We start from the raw sequence: 18,042 nt of genomic DNA on the forward strand, positions 1-18,042 counted from the left end.
GTAGAAGCTGGAAAACAGTTTGTAGGAGCCATTATGATGGTGGCATATTATTTTATTATTTGTAATATTATTATTGGACACCTGGTGGCAGGTTTTAGATTTGACAGCACTGGTTAGGTATTTAGGGTCACAGGTGCAGTAATCAACTAGGACACAGGTAGTGAGGAGCACACTGTTCTTACCAGTAGCTCAGTATCAGTAGCTCAGTAACAGAAGCTCAGCAGCTCAGCAACCAGAAGCCAAGAAATACCAAATAAATATAGAATACCATATAATTCCTACAGAACCCACTCTGGCAATACATTTAATGTACAACTGCAACTTCAACAATAAACACCCCTAAACCTGGAATCACGACTGGACATCCATCATTGCTGTGTCTACTGCGTAAGATCACTCCCTATCATACCTGTGAAGTAACGGGCAAGAGAAAGCAGGACATTGGAAAGGAAAAATTGTTGTTACATTCAAGTAAGAACGACGCTCTACAGCTATGAGTGAAACTAGGACATCATCAAAGGCTTCAGAAGGACAGATTGTTTCACAGCCAACGTGGCGGCTGATTGAGGTGATTGGAAACACCTGCGCAGCTCTACTGGGTGAGTTGTGAATTAGGCTGTTGGAAATCTGTGAATGAACCATGTCTGGTGGCAATAGTGATGCTCAGCCACAAGATGGCAATGTTGGACAGGATCCTGAAAGGGAAAAACGATATACAGTATACAGCCAAAGGCTTGGAGATGTTGGTTGAAAACTCTCAGAAGACAAGAGGCTTGTGTGTCAAAAAGGCTGCTAAGTCAAGAGATGTATTGAAAGGGCTCATGAAGTCAGATGAAAATGCAAATGCAGTAAAACGCCATTTGAATGAATTAACCACTCTGTGTGATGAAGCCAAGGAAAGTCATTCATCATTGATGAATAACCATTACATGAAGAGGAAATTGAAAGGCAAAACGAATGGTTTCAACCAAAAATTTACTTTCTAGAAGGTTTTATACAGGATGTAAATCTGTGGCTATCAGAAGTGGAACAGCAAATACATGTCACTGTTGAAAAGGAAACACATGTCACTACTGAAGGTGAAAGACTGAGTGATGTAAATTCTGATGATATTGGACCTCATGACAGTGTATCAAATGCTTCAAAATCAAGATCCACACACAAATCCATTGCATCAAAAACATCTTCCACCTCATCTGCTCGTATTTTAGCTCAGGCCGACAAGGCTGCCCTAATGGAAAAGGTTGCTGCCTTAAACAAAAAACATAAACTGGAGGCACAACAAGAACAACTCAGAATGCAACAGGAACAACTGAGAAGAGAAGATGAGGTACAACAACAACAACTCAGAATGCAACAGGAACAACTGAGAAGAGAAGATGAGGTACAACAAGAACAACTCAGAATGCAACAGGAACAACTGAGAAGATAAAAAGAGGTACAACTGTGAGAAGTGGGTTTTGGAACACAGCCCAATCGCTGAACACAGGAGAGGAGAATGGAGCATTTCAAGGGGTTTTAATTGTATTTCCCAAGCAGACAGCAGTACAACAGGAATGTGCAACAGAATGTGGTTAGAATGTTCTTGGGGGGGTGAGGACAGGTGCACTCCCGGTGCAGCTGTGGGCAGAGGACACAGGTCTGTGTCTGGAGAGAGAGCAAGATCACTTCTTGTGTAGTACGGGATGTCCAGGCAGGAAGGCGCACTGGAACGGGGATCCTGGGGCACAAGAGAAACGGATTAGAGCAAGGAATACACAAGAGCAGGTTAGCAGAGCTTCAGGCCAAGACGTCGTACCTAGGTAGTGATGTTTAACACCACGACGACTTCTGGTCAGCGTTGTCGAGTAGAAGTAGGGTCTTCATCAACGGGGGATGGGATACAGCTGTGAGGAGTAAGGTGCCTGACAGCTTGTGAATCAGAGGGATGAGGTGCAGCTGGGCTGAGTGACGGGAAGTGAAGGGATGCTGGCCATATAAGGGTGTGAGGCTTCCGTGGAGGAAGAGAGGATGAGTGCATGGTGGATGGAAAGGAGGATGAAGAGGAGTGTGTGGTGAATGTGAGGGGAAAAGGAGGGGGAGTGAAGTACGATCGTGCCGTGACTATGACAACAACAAGAACAACTCAGAATGCAACAGGAACAACTGAGAAGAGAAAAAGAGCAACTGGAAATGGAAACACAGCTGGCAGCAGCAAATGCAAAGGCCCATGTACTGGAAACAATGGGATCAAGGAACAGTTCAAGAGTGTCAAGTGGGAGGAGCTCAGACTTGCAAAAAGGACCTGCTGCTGCTCAAGGGGAAACAAAGCCTCCCTCCCTGCCTCTCTCCCCAGCCAACATGTTCAAACAAAGCCTCCCTCCCTGCCACAGGTTGTGAGGCCTAAACAGCCTATTTGTGAAAAACCTGTTAAAGCTCATTATATGACTCCTCTAATGCAATATTCTCTCCCCAGCCAACATGTTCAAACTGAAAATATACAGGTTCATTTGGAAAAGGATGTTCAAGATCATGTTGTTCATACTACACCCCCTGCTGGTGATATTTGCAATGTGCTACAAAGACAGAATGACATAACTGCTTTACTGGTTAAGCAAAATCTGTATTCCACTCTACCACCAACAGACATTCCTGTGTATGATGGTGATCCATTAAAATATGAAGGTTTTATCAGTGCATTTGAGGGAGGAGTGGAGAAAAGAACTGATGATGACAGTGACTGCTTACACTTCCTAGAGCAATACACAAGAGGACATCCAAAAAACCTGGTCCGCAGCTGCCAACATCTGCCTCCATCACAGGGCTATCAGAGGGCAAGACATCTGCTCAAAGAGCATTTTGGGAATGAGCACAAAATTGCAACAGCATACATGGAAAAGGCATTTGCTTGGGCAGCAATCAAGCAGGAGGATGTGAAAGAATTGCAGGCATTCTCTCTCTTCCTCAGAGGCTGTTGCAATGCAATGGAAAATCTAGCCTATATGGAGGAGATGAATGTTGTGTCAAACATGATGACCATCCTTATGAAACTACCATACAAGATCAGAGAAAGATGGAGGAACAGGGCATGTGAGCTACAGGAGCTTGGACATCGTGCTATTTTCTCAGACCTGGTCAATTTCATAGAGAGACAGGTGAAAATACTGTCTGACCCGCTTTTTGGAAACATCCAGGATGCTAAACAGAATTCAACTGTCAAAACCTCAACCATCATTAAACCAAGAGAAAGGTCAAGCCCAAGAAGCAGTTTTGCAACAACAGTAACAAATAGAGGAGTCAAATAGGAGTCAAATAGAATGCAAAGAAATGTATTCATCAGTTCTCATAATCCTTGTCTGTTCTGCAATAAAAGTGATCACACATTGGAGCGGTGTCCACAGATGAAGAAGAAAAAACACAGAGAGAAGATAGACTTCTTAAAGGAAAAGGGAGTCTGTTTTGGCTGTTTGAGAAGAGGACACTTAAGCAGAGACTGCAAAAGTCGTTTAACGTGTGGTACATGTAAACAAAAACATCCCGATATACTCCACATTGAACAAATGGCACAGGAATCATTAGGAGACAATGCTGTCGTCTCACCTCACACCTGTGGTCATATTGGGGCCGGTGATGAAACCTCCCTCTTCTCCATAGTACCAGTACAGGTAAAGAGCCACAAGGGGGACACAGTATTGGAAACGTATGCATTCTTGGATCATGGAAGCACATCTACATTCTGCACTGAAAGCTTAATGAGAAGGCTAAACATTCCTGGACAAAAAACTAATATTCTTCTCCGTACCATGAACCAAGTGAAGCCTGAGACCAGCTACCATAGTACCGGTCTGGAAATAGCTAGGATGGACACAAACAACTTAATTCAACTGCCTGATGTGTTCACTCATAAAACCATGCCAGTTTCACAACACAATATTCCAAAACAACAGGACTTGTCACCATGGCCATATTTGAACCATATCACAATACCTGAAATAGACTCTGGCATTGACCTCCTCATTGGCACAAACGCCTCAAAGGTACTGGAACCCTGGGAGGTGGTCAATAGCCAGGCAGATGGACCATACGCTGTGAGGACCCTATTGGGGTGGGTCATCTATGGTCCCTTAAGAGGAGACAACACCATCAGGGATGAGAATGGCTGCCCTGCTGCTGCTGTCAATAGAATATCTATTCTAAACACAGAGGAGTTACTTGTCAAACAGTACAATCAGGATTTCAGTGAAAGAGCCAGTAAAGAAACAGAGGAAATGTCAAGAGAAGAGGTAAAATTCCTTGATATTGTAAACCACTCTGCAAGAATTAAAGATGGACATTACTGTCTAAACTTACCTTTCAAACCTAAGAAAATCAAGACTGAAAACCACAAGAAGAAGGTCAAGAAAAGGAAATGGGATGATGAAGAGAACATCAAGCCCAAGAAGAACAAGAAAGGAGTAGTGGCGGACGGAAAAAGGAAAGCCGAGAAGGAGCCTGAGGAGAAGTGGAAATGCAACCACAAGGACTCCTCTGACACAAAACACAGAGACAATAAGAAGGAAAGGATGAAGCACAAAGATGGCGGCATGGACAAGCACAAGGACAAGGACAAAAGAAAGAGCAGAACCAAGATAGAAGTATTAGAAGAAGTGTGTGATTCATATCAGATTGTAGATTCTGTGGAGGATAAGCCAATAGATGTTTATCTGACCACTGATAAAGGGTCTTTGAGAGGAAAGGAAGACAGAACGGCCAATAAAGATGACAAGAGCATCAAAAAACAGGAAGAAGAGGCTTCTTATGTGGTAGATTGTGTTGATGATCAGCCAACCACGGAACACCCTGAGAGGGGAAAGAAGAACACCACCACAAAGAGATATGATAGAATGTCTGGAAAAGAGGAGAAACCAACAAGTAAGAGCAAGGAAACAAAGGAAGCATCCAACACGGAGGAAGAGGAGGAAGCTATGTATGAGATAATGGATTCTGTGGAGGATGAACCAGTAGAAGACAATCTGACCAACACAGAGGGGTCTAATAGAGGAAAGAAGGAAAGCACAAGTACAAAAGAAGATAGTGCAGCTACCACTGGACAAATCCATTTTCTAGATAGCACTAGCTTAAGTACATAAACAATGAAACTAAAACGTTTTCAAACATTTGTAGCCAACAGGATCTCTTTTATAAGGGATGCTACTGACATATAACAATGGAGATATGTGAGCACAAAGGAAACTCCTGCAGATTCAGCATCAACTGCAGACCGCTTCTTAAGCTGCAAAAGATGGATCAGAGAACCAGACCAATATCGACGATATGTCTGCTCCAACATGTACAATACGCCTACAGGAACAGGCTTTCAACATGTACAATATGCCTACAGGAACAGGCTTTCAACATGCACAACATGCGTATAGGAACAGGCTTTCAACATGTACAACATGCCTACAGGAACAGGCTTTCAACATGCACAACATGCCTACAGGAACAGACTTTCAGCACGTACAACATGCCTACAGGCTTTTAGTACCTTTGAAGTTTGAAGAAGATTTTTTATTTTATGTATTTTCTTCAGAAATTGGCAATGAAATTGTAAAAGAAAAAGAAAAAAATATATGAAAATTGTAAATTTTGAATATGGCCCCCTGAATATGATTTTAGTATTAATTGTCATTACACTTTAGACAATTAGGGGCCGGCGTGTAGGAGCCATTATGATGGTGGCATATTATTTTATTATTTGTAATATTATTATTGGACACCTGGTGGCGGGTTTTAGATTTGACAGCACTGGTTAGGTATTTAGGGTCACAGGTGCAGTAATCAACTAGGACACAGGTAGTGAGGAGTACACCGTTCTTACCAGTAGCTCAGTATCAGTAGCTCAGTAACAGAAGCTCAGCAGCTCAGCAACCAGAAGCCAAGAAATACCAAATAAATATAAATACCATATTATTCCTACAGAACCCACTCTGGCAATAAATTTAATGTACAACTGCAACTTCAGCAATAAACACCCCTAAACCTGGAATCAACTCTGATCATTGCTGTGTCTACTGCATAAGATCACTCCCTGTCATACCTGTGAAGTAACGGGCAAGAGAAAGCAGGACATTGGAAATGAAAAATTGCCATTACACAGTTCCATAGCCTGAAGTCGTATGTAGTACAGGTCCAAAATTGATAACAATCCCACAGAAAATGTGTGCTTTTTGTAATGTGTGTACCGCCAATTATTCGGCATGATTATCCAAAATGATCGTCCGCTGCCATTCATTCAGACACGCAAGTCAAAACAAAGAATTTGTTGGTCTACTTCTGCCCCCTTGTCATTGCAATCAGCCCTCGCGTGGGATAACGTTCACCATCAGAGGTGACTGGTCCGTTCAGGACCAGGCCAAACTGGACATAGTCACTTGTCTGAATGTCTTGTCAGACGAGGGCAAAGTGCTGCGACGTGCGTATGCGTGTGTGATGGCCTGTCCGATGTTTAACACTTTCAGAGCCCAAGCTTAACCTTGATTTACCGGTTGAATGCCCACCATCCACTTCAATGTTAGCGTTAAAAACGCTTAATCTATGTTTTAAATTATGGCTATGTGTCTAATCTGCCCGTCGCTTATCAATGACTCATTTTCCAGTCAACATTGTCGAAGCGGATTGTTTTTTTATCAGTTCATTTTCGTTTTATAGCATTTTGAAAAGCCCTCGTTTTCAAGGAAAATATAAATATTCCATGATAAAAGACGTTTACTGGAATATTCTAGAATACACAAAAACGTTGTCATTTTTCGGCCTATTTATGAATCGTTTTCAAATAAACGCTAGATTATCTATAGTATATGTGTACGTATGCACGCTAGATACGCGAGCTGAAAAATCGATTCTCTGATTTTCTCATCAGCGATCGCGCACACAGAGACACATCACACATAGGGCAAACGCTGAGATCTCAGCGAATACAACTCTGATTATCCCAAGACTGGTCAAATAAATTCCTTACCTCAGATCAGATGTTCTCCAAAAAGATCATTCCAATTCCTGATCGACATTCCAAATATCGATCACGCTTATTGATTGAGTATTGGCTACTGTGAATATATATTCCAGGCTGATTCCCGTCCCGCGATGACTTCCATGTTGAGCAGACAGCTTGCCAGCTCTGACCTGCTCTGACCTGCAGTTACACAGGGATAGACGATAGGGGGCGCTTTTTTCCATTCTGAGCTGCTGGAGGAGCTGCTGTACCAACGAGAGACTTGTTGATGAAATATGAAATCAGATCGCTAATAAAAAAATAAAATGCGAATACACGTCGTGGGCATTCAGGCATTGGGCTGATAAAACATCATATGACGTCATGGGCACTGACAGTGTTAAGAGGTTAAAAGGCAAAGTTGCGACAGATAATTTGTTCTATACGTTTCTCATATTAAATACTTTCATTTACTGTAAAGCATCTTGATTCCCTGGCTGTGACTTAGCTGTACTATGAGCACATAGACTTGGGTGGGTTTTCATGTGGGTCCAGACGATGACTTCATTCCCACAAAGCTAACCGCATGAGTCCCATCCATCCTCCTCCAGCCAGCCCTGCTTCCTATCATTACTCTCTGTGACTGGCTCAAAAGGAAAAAAGAGACTCATATCAAATCCTCACATTCTGGAGCTGTGAGGGGAATGAGGTGGAAAGACCACTAACTATTAGAAATACATTTATCTGGTTTCTCTCCGTAAACAGTTTAAAAGCTACTGTTTTGGGGTTTGGTCCTATAGTTTTAGGTTAGCACGTAATAGCTCATGCATTGCAGAAGATATACACATGCCAGTTTTCTTTTAGTGCAATATCTTTCCACCCTGAAAGCCTTTTTCAGATACACCCTAAGAAGAATATACTGTATATTCAAAGAAAAGAGAGTTAACAATAACAAATGTATTCATATCCTGCACTTCAGTAATAGTAGGGAAGATAAATAGCAACTTAATGTAGCCTATAAACTGAATGCTTGCATATTCCCCAATAATTGTTTTGTGAATTGAAAAAATCAGCATGTTTTGGGCCTTCTGCTGTTCAGTTGGCTCAGGTTTACAACCTTGTTGGACAGGTAATTGTCAGTCCTGCTCCAGTGATTACGCTCAGACAAGCCCAATGCTGTGTAGGGTGTATGTGATGGACCAAGCAGCCAGAAGGTGTGGATACAGTGGTGCAGGCAAAAATAAGGGGTTTTATTTACCCAAACAAAGGGTTAACAAATACATAATTTACAAACAGAATATAAATGGGCCAAAAAAATAGAAGGCAGGAAAAAACAGACCTGAACTGAAAGTAAGCCAACTCACAAATGGTAAACTCAGCTATATAGGTCCTATGGTCAGACACATTAATTAAGGAGGGTAACTATATTTTACTCAATGTCTTAAAATTCAGATTAATCTAATAAACAATAAACACACAACATCTCTACTAAACTGAACAACCAATAATCTTAATTAATAAGGAAATACATAACAAACTAAATCACAAGACAATGAACGCCCCCTGACATCTCCCGTGACTTGGTTCGGTCCACCACCCCCATCCGGCTATTTAGGATGGACCAGTCGCACCTGCTCTGTTTGCCCAGAGGACGGCGTGGCTGCAGACTCGAAGAAACAAACAAACAAGAACGAGATGCGTGCACTCAAATTTAAACCATGTAAGTCAGTTAATAAAGAATGGATATGATATGATATCAGTACTCAAATCTATGTGTCGTGTGTCTTTATGTGAAATAGAAATAGTGTATGTATGTGCATCATGAATGTAAACCTGTACACACATTAATTAACTAACTATGGGAGAGAACTAAACCAAACGATGAGGGTGAGAGAACAAGTTAACATGTGCAAGTGGCTTGAAGCCTTTTTACAACGCATCCGCGTTTCCGGGTTCCCGTTTTGCGCTCTGATTGGCCAGGTCATGTGACATGAGCGCCAATCGTGGGACGGCAAGTTTCTACACTGGTTAAGCTTAGGCACTCTTCGAAGTTGGTTAGGGTTAGAGTTTGTCTTAGAGCGTGACGGCAAGTTCTTTCGCCGGTTAAGCTTAGGCACTCTTTCGAAGTTGGTTAAGGTTAGTGTTACAAAGGGTCAGATTAAACCGAATATATGTATTTATTGATTGATATATATTGCATAATATTTGTATATCGTTTGATATCCCTTGTGTATTCTTTGTACATATACACGGAATATCCCTTTAACCTAGTACAGACCATAATATTTCGTTCTCTTACTGGATAGCGTTCCACCAGCGCCATTGCCATACCCCCAGAGTCGAGTTCAAAGCCACCGTCAAGGCTTGTCTCAACATGCCCGGTTCTGCCCAAGAATACGAGACAGGAATAAGGCTGGTACTAGTTTATTCGCCTAACATATAAATATGGCGCAGGTGAATACAGAAGTAGTTCGAGTTACCCAAGTGAAGCCTCACCCACGATACGACGTGCGGTGAAGTAGGGCCCATTTTGCCCCAAAATAGAGTCTTGTCTTATCCTAATACGTTTGTTCAACGTATCGTTCGCTCCTTACTAGTAAAGCCTTCATCACGAGTCAACGACCAAGTGAAGTGAGCAACCGTGTATCTAAATAGAGCACTTATAGCCGCGTGCGAATAGGATAGTAAAGTGTCAGAGCTTAGTTGAATAACGTCAAGTTCAACCTAGTTAATGTGAAGTGCCACGCACCGGAGAGTCTACACCGGTGAATGCAGAGCCCCTTTCCGGCTGGATTATTATTATTATATTGCTTTGGACCAGGCTGTTGGAGCGGAGAAGAATCGTCTACACCCCACTACTGTGGGATCTACCCGTGAGGAACATCACTCGAGCCTGTCTCAAGGAGAGGCTGGCCTGCTTTCACCTGTGCTGCACGCATACTGGGATTACAGCTGCTGCTTTTCATCTGCTGATCCAGGGAGTAATATACCGCCTCCCATAGCAGGAGCTTATTGAGTCCCCGCTGATCCAGACTTTGCATTCGAACATTTGCTCCCCCTGCTGGCTTACAACCGGTGGGAACCCCCTACCAGTATATCCCGCTGCCTCCCCAGAGTACCATAGATATAATTCCTAAGATTCAGGTTGTATTCTTATCTCATGCGTAGTATGAGAATGGACATTCGTTATTGATTTGCCTACGCACATTCCTTTGCCTTATAAGCGCATCTAGAGTAAAGTATATTATGTATTCTTGCTGCTAATAAATATTCTAAATCCAGATTTGTGTGGAAACCGTATCATTGTGGAGGTGTTCTCATCATATACTCGTGTACTGTATGGCCAGTAGTAATGTACATAAGACGGTAGTGGTTTAATGATACCATACTTATTAATACAGTCAGGGAATTGTACCCCTCAGTTACAGTTAGAGTTTGTCTTAGAGCATGGCGATAGAACGCCAGGTAGTTTGCAGGCTGTTCGACGCGGAAATGGGCAAATACGCTATTGGGCGCACATGTCACATGACCTGGCCAATCAGAGCGCCGGAAACGTGGATGCGTTGTAAAAAGGCTACACGCGTGCAGGTGCGGCACACAGACTCATCCGTCACAGTGTACAACGAACTCAGAACGAGCTCGCTGCAAATACCACCATGGCCTCAGAGTCAGACAGTCACTCAGACCACATAGCAAGTCAAAATAGGACCATGTTATGTGCTAAGCAAATTGTTATTTTGGAATAATACATTCTAAGGTTCCTATCTTTTAACCCAAATAAATTATTTTATTGTATCTACTCCAGTGGTTGTACTCACAAAGCTTAGATTAGAAGTACTGATCCAGGGAGCTGATGGAGTTAACATAACCATAACGCCAATGAGCAAACTGGTCTCAGATCAGCATTCTACATTACTAAACCCAATGTACACAGTAGGTCTTAAAAACTTGGTGACAAGAGGACAAGTCACTCTTCCTTCCCAGTGCACAACCAGATGCCTGGCACGCCCCCCCACGCCTGTAATCACACACTTGTAAATCGAAATTTTAAGTTTCAGGTTGTTCTTAGTAAGTGTTGTTGACAGCTGTTCCCTAATTTTATAGACATTCCCAATTCCCCAGACTTTTCCAGAAACAAAGACTCACATTTCACACTTTTAACATAAGCACTAAGATATGAATACTTTCAAAACAACACCGCCAAGTCACCACTTGATGCTCTGACCCTGCAGCCCTTAGATTTCAGAAAAATATCCATTATGAACAAAAAAGATTTAGAGGGTAGTTTGCTCATCTAATAAAAAGTATAGTGTTGTAAAGTGTATAAACCTAACCCTTACTCTAACCTTAACCTTATTGGAGACCCCATGCCTAAACCTAACCTCAAATATGACAAATATATATATTTTAGCTACCAGTGCCTCCGTCGAAACCATGCCAGCCGGGCTCCACAGACCTAGTATACAACATGCATCAGTCAGGTCAAGGTAGAAACCTAAGCATCTCATAGCAATTTTTTGCACTACGGCGGCTGTGAGGTTAAGAAAAACCAAGGGTGGTCCTGTCACTGGCTTGACCGCCCCCTCCCCCCCCCCCCCCATTCCACATAGTGACCATGGTGTGGGTGTGGCCTCACGACCCTGACTGACCTGCTGCATGGTAATCACACTTGACAGTTGAACTGCACTGTCCAGCATCAAGTAACAGCCAAGAAAAAAGTCTAGAAATAAACATGTTTATTAAATTATCTAAATAAACAACTACTATATCACTATAACAAGACATACATGAGGCGTCACACAGAGTGGATTCCAAAGTACTCATTAAGTCTGTAAACATAGACTAGTTAAGAATTGTGGGGTGATGTCATCAGATACCCCCCCCCCCCCCCACATACACATACACACTAACTCACTCACTCACAGAATTACCTCAGAATCAAAGAATGGGGCTTTAAAGAGGTATCCAATAAATGCAAGCTTTACCACTTCTTAAAGTAAGTCTGACATATTGGCAGTAGGCCTATATTCTATATTTTTCACCAAATACCAAGAGGCAGCATTCCCCTTTATATATAATGTTACCGTTTGTCTTGGCACAAACATAATTTAGTTTCAACATTCATATTTTCAGCTTTGGCTCCATTCTGGCTGCGTTTGAAAGTTTACGAGTGTCTCGGATGTATTGGATCAGAGATTTTCTTCCTGGAATAAAGAGTGCTGGCTCGCATCCAGAAAGGCATGGTCTCCTCCAGGGGGGGGGGGGGGGGGGGGACGCAATTTCTTGAAAAGTGTTTCCAATGCATTGTTTTATTCCTTCAGGTTAAATCAATTACACAAACATACAAAACCCATTTGATTTGATTTGATTTAGGAAAATTATAACTATCATAACATTGAAGTATCATGACCCTGCACTCCAGAGGATTGCACTTAAAAGCATTACTTAACACTTATTTCCAAAGTGGTCCTCGATGGAAAACATAAAAACACAGTAAAACACAATAAGGAAAACACAATACCAATAAAAACAAAACACAATAAAAACAAACACAATAAAACAAGATATAAAATACATTTCGTACCCTGCACTACACTAAGAGAAGATGGAAACTTTTTTTAATCTGAAACCTACACTTCTTCCCAAAGAAGCGCCTTTACTTTTGTTTTAAAAAAACGTTTAGTCTGACTTTGCTTGATGTGCATATGGCAGGCTGTTCCATATGGAGATACCAGTGTAAAATAATGAGTTTCTGACCATCTTACTCTTTACGCCAGATACACAGCAGGACATAATGCAGCTGGCTCTTGCGTCCATATTACTGAGAGTGAATGTGAAATGGTGAATGCTGGGTAATTCAAGGTGCTCCCCGGACCCCGGCACAGCAGCACCTAGTGCTAAACCTAGTGTTCCACAGGCCAAAATGACATGCTAGGTTTTGATTTTTTCACCCTAGGTCACTTGTATTACCGCTATAGTGCTCTTAATGCACCGGCTGTACTCCGACGCTGGATGCATCGCCCCTTTTTCTGAGCACAGAACGCCAATTCCATTTAGCAGTTAGCGTGTTGGCCAGAGTATCCTGGCTGCAAGGGGAAGTAGTAGCCTATAAAACAGCCCTCCACACAAGTATTTTAACATATGCAGAACACACGTGTAACGGTTGTGACAACGTCACCTCAAACTTCGATGCCCCGAGGGAGTTTCGAACCCGGGTCTCCCACACCGCGGGCAACAGCACAGACCGCTATACCAAGAGGTGAATTCACTTCTTTGTACCGTGTCTATGTGTCTTTTGAGGATGTGAGAGTGAGTTTAACCCATAGCACCGCTACTCACCCCAGCCCTTCTTGACTGCGCTTCACGATACCATCCTTTACACATGTACAGTATACAAACACACGCACGCACACATGCATTCACACACACAATCTACTGATCGCCTCAGCACACTGCCCCTGCATCAGTGGGATGTACAGTACACCCAAAAGGGTTATAGCTATTATATATACTCGCAGAAACATTCCACCCAAATGACCTCATACGGGACAGCATGCGGGACAGCAGGGACGAGGGGCAGTAAAGTATGTGACCACAGAGATGGCTTTTCCATCAGCTCTCAGGCTAATGGGGCATCTAGGAGAGTATTGTAAGAACCTACGGTGACATCCTGATCCTAGTTCATCCTACCATGCTTTCACCAAGGTTTAATGATATACAGTATGGATAATGAGATTAATTGTATCGGCTACCGGCAGAAAAGTAATGTACTCATGTGTACTGTACTTAAAGGAACACGCCAACATTATGGGACATGCGCTTACCGTCTTCTTCAGAGTCAGACTCCCCCCTCCCTTACTGTACATGCAGCAGTGTGAATAGTGACTTCTAGGCAAAAAAGCCCAGCTTGGTATTGTACTTTATTTGATTTGGTCTGTCCGGGCTGAAAAACAGCAGGAAAAACAGTTGCTCTTTGGTGGGCGATATCCCTAACATGTAGGCCTATAAAAGCATGGATCCCCAAAAACCCACAGGCAGGTACAAAGATTAAAAAGCCTTTTTGGGGATCCATAGTGTACTTTTATAGGCCCACATGTTTTGTTTTACTTCGCAGGTAAGGGATATCTCCAGTGTTTTTGTTCTACTGCAAACTAAATGCAGAATGATGGATGAACTGAGACAGAGGGAGTACCCAGGCCAGACAGAAGTGTGAAGGTAAGGATTTTATTAATCTACTTTTTCTCCTCCTATTTTTCTGTATTTTTCTCCCATCCCAACTTTAGTCATTATGCCAATTCCCCCCTCCCCTTCCTGGTCGTTGCACGCATTTCCCCCCTACTTGCCGGTCTAGGGAGTCCTGTCTATCAGATGCTTCCTCCGATACATCGGAGACAGCCAGCAGCCTCTTTTCACCTGACAGCACGGACTCTCATTGGTGAAGTGTAACGCGTGGGAGGATCACACTACCTTCACCAGTTCCTTCCCTTGCTGTGCAGGCGCCCTGACCGACCTGTAGGAGTCGCTGTTTACAATGACCAGGATACCACCCACCAGCTTCCCACCCGCTGACACTGCCAATTGTGTCAGTATGACGACGGGCCAAGCCGGAGGCACCGCTGACAGCCGAATTCGATACCAGTGTCTCTGCGGTGGTAGACAGACGCTTAGTCTGCTGCGCTACCCGGCCGGAAAGGTAAGGATTTTGACTGTGAGATTTATTTAATTAAAATTCTAGGAACAGGCTCTATTTTGCATCATTGTACCAGTTATTCAGTCTCAGGCTCAGCTGATCAGGATAAGCGACACCATGTTTAATCTGTTTAATAAAAAGATAATCAAATTCTAATTTTAATTCTAAGAGCACATTAAGCTTTCTTTTCAACCACACTTTTAGAGCTTTTCAAAACAAACCTGACATTAGACATAAGACACTGTTAATTAATTGTTACGTTGTGTCCCGATGTCCCTGTGTGTGTCTCCGTTCACCTAATTCTTTGCATTATCAGACTGCTCTGCTTCCAGTTACAGCCTACTTGGTCATCTGTTGTAACTTTTCAAGCTTTGAAATGTTCCCCCCGTTGATCACGGAAAGCTTTGACATTTTGGCTTCTTATTATCATCATCTCATAAGAAATCACATGGAATACTGGCAGACAATCCCCTCGTATAACAGGCGAGAATGAACACACAGACAAAACTTAATGCACACACAAACACAGCTGATTCAGTGCTTCTCTGCTCTCTGTCTCTCCCTTTGGACTCTATACTGTATGTGCATAGCATAATCTCCCCTCCCACTGTCTAAACTGAGCCTTCGTCACAGCTTAATGGTTTTCATATATATATTTTTTACAAAAAAGGATCAGATCAGTGATCAGATTTGATTAGCCTTAATATAGCCAATACTGATCAGTTAGAAAATACCATGATCTGAATTTTCATCCGCAATGTTTGGGCATCCCTGCTCTATTGCCACCACCAATGTTTTCAGTCTGCAATATCTCAACCAGTAATGTCTGGATAGCCATGCAATTTGCAGTGCACATTCATAACCCAAAGAGGAACAAACCTCTTGATTTTGGTCCCATAACCTTCCCTCTAGCAGCACCATCAGGTCAAACTGAGAACAATAAGATATCTCAAAAGGTAATGACCAGATTGCAATAACATTACTGTGCAATGCATATGCATGGCCCCACAATGAAGAAATCTCCTCTAGCACCCCTATCAGACCAAACCTTCCATTTTCAAATGAACGTATTTCCTGGATCATTAATCGTACAATCACACATTTATCTGTGAATATTCATGAACCCTAGAGGGAGACATCTGTTGATTTTGGTAGCCGTGTGACCATTCCTTTAGCGCCACCATTATAGATTTATAGCCTGGGTCTGTTGAGACTGGCAATTTTGGCAACTTGTGTTTCTGCCATCCCAGTAAAATGTTGCATGTGAAAGTAATGGCAAAGCGGGGAGATTGTTAATTCTTGGCAGAGGTCAGCTCTCTACAGAGTGCATTCTTCTAGTTAATATACTACTATTCATTTTTCTAGAGCATTTCGCTTAAGGCTATAATCATCTACTCTAAATATAGAGCTTGGCTTACATCAGGTTTATGACTACAGCAACCCACTGCCCATGTGCAGAACAATAATGCTTTTGAATGGGTGCTGCACTGCTTGGCTAATTGCTGCCTTTAGATCATCTCCAGGGGTTCAAGAACATCCTGACTGGAAAAGTAGCCTCATGGAGGTGCCTACATAAAAAAAGCCTCAGCTATAAGAGATTTTGATTGTTGCAAAGTGAACCGGCTGCCAGTTTAGCTGAGGAAAATCTATGAAAAGGTTTATTTTAATACTTCTGCTGGATGAAAATGTTGCTGTTGAGTTTCTCTCAGGAAGAGGTTTATGTCGCACTGTCAGGTCCCCACCAATGACATGTGACATTTATAGCACCATCTGTCAGAAGGAAATAATTATGATTCTGTATCCTGCCACTTGAAGGAAATTAACCCTCAAAGTAACCAGGACACCTTATGCAGACTTTGAGCCAAACAAGACCTTAAAACCTCATATGAATGATTAATTATTGGCCTAAATATAGAGTATTTGTCTATGTATGTAGGCCTACAGTACTGTATGTAGGTAATATAATCAGTGCATGTCCTTGTCCAGAAAAAATAAACAGATGAAACATGGTGTCGCTTATCCTGATCAGCTGAGACTGAAGAACTGGTACACGGATGCAAGATAGAGCCTTCATGTTCAGAGGTCTTTCCAAACCAAACTAAGTAGCAACGGAGTGCTGGTGACTGTCCAGAGTCCTGGAGGATCAGTCCTCTGCTGTAGTCTGGCCTTAGAATACAAAGAACTTGTAGACACACAGCCAAATATGAGCTCAACACATACAGGGGTTGTGCGCTCAGGGGATAGAGTAAATGTGTGTGTGTGTGTGTGTGTGTGTGTGTGTGTGTGTGTGTGTGTGTGTGTGTGTGTGTGTGTGTGTGTGTGTGTGTGTGTGTGTGTGTGTGTGTGTGTGTGTGTGTGTGTGTGTGTGTGTGTGTGTGTGTGTGTGTGTGTGTGTGTGTGTGTGTGTGTGTGTGTGTGTGTGTGTGTGTGTGTGTGTGTGTGTGTGTGTGTGTGTGTGTGTGTGTGTGTGTGTGTGTGTGTGTGTGTGTGCGTGTGATCAATAAGTGGCTACAGACTGGTTGACTGGTACTGTATGGATGGCATTGCATTTAACAACTTTCAATGTTGATTTAGTTTACTATTAGATTCAATTAATGCAAAGATTAAGAAGATATTACATCACTTGAAACTGAAAAATAATGGTCAACTGAAAAATGAAAATAATAATGCCCTCGCAGTTGAATCCAGAGAGGCACACAGTTCTCAGCACATTATCTCATACGCAGTGGAAACAAAGAGAAGCCGACTTTGTGGCTCCTCTGGTATTCTCCTGTGAAACTGAGTCTTGTCAGGTTTACCAGAGAACCACGCTATAATCTGGAAAATATTACAGGGGTGAGGATGGGGAGGGGGTTGCAAACACAGGAAACAATAACACAGGGAAGATTCCTCTTTCATCCACTGGGCTCCCCCGATACTGGAGATATGCTGTAGTCTGCACTTTCAGCCCCACCACAGCAACCACCTAGTCACCATCCTCACCGACTCTTTTTCCACCTCACACCATAGCTGCCTTTCAGTTTAATAGACCTTAGAGTGAGGAATCTGCATTATGGAGCTTTCCACAAGAACGACACATATTCCTCAGGTAATAGTTTGGTCATCCGATGAGGTGGGCCTTGTACTGTATATACCAAGTTAATTCAAGGATATCTACAACAACATCTACATCTATAATTAGAATGGCAGGCGGTTCTATGGCTGGGGTGCCGCTCTAGCAGCAGAATGCCAAGAGAAAGGCCTGAGAGCAACCGATCCAGTGGGAGTCAGTCGCCGCCGCATCTTTGTGAGCATATCAACCAATTGCTTCCTGAGAGACATTGGCTTTGTGTCAATGAAAGTCAGAAAAGTCCTAAAGGATCTCCCTGAAGAAGCAGAAAAGGGAAGTTTTTGTCTCCGG

The sequence above is a fragment of the Notolepis coatsorum genome (genome assembly GCF_963971535.1).
Source record: "Notolepis coatsorum genome assembly, chromosome: 1".
Lineage (NCBI taxonomy): Eukaryota > Metazoa > Chordata > Actinopteri > Aulopiformes > Paralepididae > Notolepis > Notolepis coatsorum.